The following is a 2712-nucleotide window of genomic DNA, read 5'->3' on the forward strand; positions in this document are numbered from 1 at the left end:
AGAAAGAGGAGAGAGGAAAGAGAGAAGAGAGAGAAGAGAGAGGAGAGAGGAGAGAGAGAAGAGAGAGGAGAGAGAGGAGAGAGAGAAGAGAGAGGAGAGAGAGGAGAGAGAGGAGAAAGAGGAGAGAGAGGAGAGAGAGAAGAGAGAGAAGAGAGAGGAGAGAGAGGAGAGAGAGGAGAGAGAGGAGAGAGAGGAGAGTGAGGAGAAAGAGGAGAGAGAGGAGAGAGAGGAGAGAGAGGAGAGAGAGGAGAGAGAGGAGAGTGAGGAGAGAGAGGAGAGGGAGGAGAGAGAGGAGAGAGAGGAGAAAGAGGAGAGTGAGGAGAGAGAGGAGAGAGAGGAGAGTGAGGAGAGTGAGGAGAGAGAGGAGAGGGAGGAGAGAGAGGAGAGAGAGGAGAGTGAGGAGAGTGAGGAGAGAGAGGAGAGAGAGGAGAGTGAGGAGAGAGAGGAGAGAGAGGAGAGAGAGAAGAGAGAGAAGAGAGAGAGAAGAGAGAGGAGAGAAAGAGGAGAGAGAGCAGAGTGAGGAGAGAGAGGAGAGCGAGAAGAGAGACGAGAGTGAGGAGAGTGAGGAGAGAGAGAGAAGAGAGAGGAGAGAAAGAGGAGAGAGAGGAGAGAGAGAAGAGAGAGGAGAGAGAGGAGAGTGAGGAGAGTGAGGAGAGTGAGGAGAGTGAGGAGAGAAAAGAGAGATGAGAGTGAGGAGAGTGAGGAGAGAGAGGAGAGGGAGGAGAGAGAGAAGAGAGAGGAGAGTGAGGAGAGCGAGAAGAGAGAGAGGAGAGATAAGAGAGAGGAGAGAGAGAAGAGAAAGGAGAAAGAGGAGAGAGAGGAGAGTGAAGAGAGAGAGGAGAGTGAGGAGTGAGAGGAGAGAGAGGATAGAGAGGAGAGCGAGAAGAGAGAGGAGAGAGAGGAGAGCGAGAAGAGAGAGGAGAGAGAGGAGAAAGAGGAGAGAGAGGAGAGTGAGGAGAGAGAGGAGAGAGAGGAGAGCTAAGGAGAGAGAGGAGAGTGAGGAGAGCTAGGAGAGAGAGGAGAGAAAGAGGAGAGAGAGGAGAGTGAGGAGAGAGAGGAAAGCCAGGAGAGACAGGAGAGAGAGGAGAGCGAGAAGAGAGAAGAGAGATGAGAGTGAGGAGAGAGAGAAGAGAGAGGAGAGAGAAGAGAGAGAGGAGAGAGAGAGGAGAGTGAGGAGAGACAGGAGAGAGAGGAGAGCGAGAAGAGAGAGGAGAGAGAGGAGAGCGAGAAGAGAGAGGAGAGAGAGAGGAGAAAGAGGAGAGAGAGGAGAGTGAGGAGAGAGAGGAGAGAGAGGAGAGCTAAGGAAAGAGAGGAGAGTGAGGAGAGCTAGGAGAGAGAGGAGAGAAAGAGGAGAGAGAGGAGAGTGAGGAGAGAGAGGAGAGCCAGGAGAGACAGGAGAGAGAGGAGAGCGAGAAGAGAGAGGAGAGAGAGGAGAGAAAGAGGAGAGAGAGGAGAGTGAGGAGAGAGAGGAGAGCGAGAAGAGACAGGAGAGAGAGGAGAGCGAGAAGAGAGAGGAGAGAGAGGAGAGCGAGAAGAGAGAGGAGAGAGAGGAGAAAGAGGAGAGAGAGGAGAGTGAGGAGAGAGAGGAGAGAGAGGAGAGCTAAGGAAAGAGAGGAGAGTAAGGAGAGCTAGGAGAGAGAGGAGAGAAAGAGGAGAGAGAGGAGAGTGAGGAGAGAGAGGAGAGCCAGGAGAGACAGGAGAGAGAGGAGAGCGAGAAGAGAGAAGAGAGATGAGAGATGAGAGATGAGAGTGAGGAGAGAGAGAAGAGAGAGGAGAGAGAAGAGAGAGAGGAGAGAGAGGAGAGAGAGGAGAGAGAAGAGAGAGAGGAGAGATAGGAGAGTGAGGAGAGAGAGGACAGAGAGAAGAGAGAGGAGAGAGAGGAGAGAGAGAAGAGAGAGGAGAGAGAGAAGAGAGAGGAGAGAGAGGAGAGTGAGGAGAGCGAGAAGAACGAGGGGAGAGAGGAGAAAGAGGAGAGAGAGGAGAGAGAGGAGAAAGAGGAGAGAGGAGAGAGAGAAGAGAGAGAAGAGAGAGGAGAGAGAGGAGAGAGAGGAGAGAGAGGAGAGAGAGAAGAGAGAGGAGAGAGAGGAGAGAGAGGAGAAAGAGGAGAGAGAGGAGAAAGAGGAGAGAGAGGAGAGTGAGGAGAGAGAGGCGAGAGAGGAGAAAGAGGAGAGAGAGGAGAGAGAGAAGAACGAGGGGAGCGAGGAGAGAGAGGAGAGTGAGGAGAGAGAGAAGAACGAGGGGAGCGAGGAGAGAGAGGAGAGTGAGGAGAGAGAGAAGAACGAGGGGAGCGAGGAGAGAGAGGAGAGTGAGGAGAGTGAGGCCGGAGAGCGGAGGCGGAGCTATAAAAGCTGTGTGAGCGAGCGCAGCGTCTCGGAGACATCCAGCACTATCTGGAGCTTATCCTCATCATTCATCAGCAGCAGAAGCAGCGGGCGAAGCGTGAAGATGAGCGAGGTACGTCCACTGTCCTTTCAACTTGTAACGCACAGTAAAGGAGGAGCAGATCTGGACACAAAGTTACAAACTAAAACTCCCTCTGTTTATGCTCCTCTCGTCCTTTTGACCTGTAGCACTTGCATTCGGAGCTAAAAAGTTACAGTTTTGTACTTTTTATTATCTCAAAAATAGGAATTAAAAAAGTTACAGGTTTGTAGCCTGCATATGATGCTCACAGAATCTATGTCATTTGATAAATAAGTCCACAGACAAAAA

The 2712-nt window shown here is 51.9% G+C and overlaps 1 long non-coding RNA gene across 2 annotated transcripts; it reads left to right on the top strand.

The window, feature by feature from the left end:
* The first annotated feature begins 6 nt into the window (after positions 1-6).
* LOC140360368 (uncharacterized) lies at positions 7-2181 on the top strand. 2 transcript variants are annotated; one of them, XR_011926913.1, is made up of 2 exons: positions 7-516; positions 1875-2181. It is a non-coding gene; the product is annotated as an uncharacterized lncRNA (long non-coding RNA). The 2 variants fall into 2 exon arrangements; XR_011926914.1 differs by lacking the exon at positions 7-516 and adding an exon at positions 1067-1169.
* Positions 2182-2712: the final 531 nt, after the last annotated feature.

The sequence above is a fragment of the Eucyclogobius newberryi genome, unplaced genomic scaffold (assembly GCF_026437365.1).
Source record: "Eucyclogobius newberryi isolate DKJ021-1_F unplaced genomic scaffold, fEucNew1.0.hap1 SCAF_15, whole genome shotgun sequence".
NCBI lineage: Eukaryota > Metazoa > Chordata > Actinopteri > Gobiiformes > Gobiidae > Eucyclogobius > Eucyclogobius newberryi.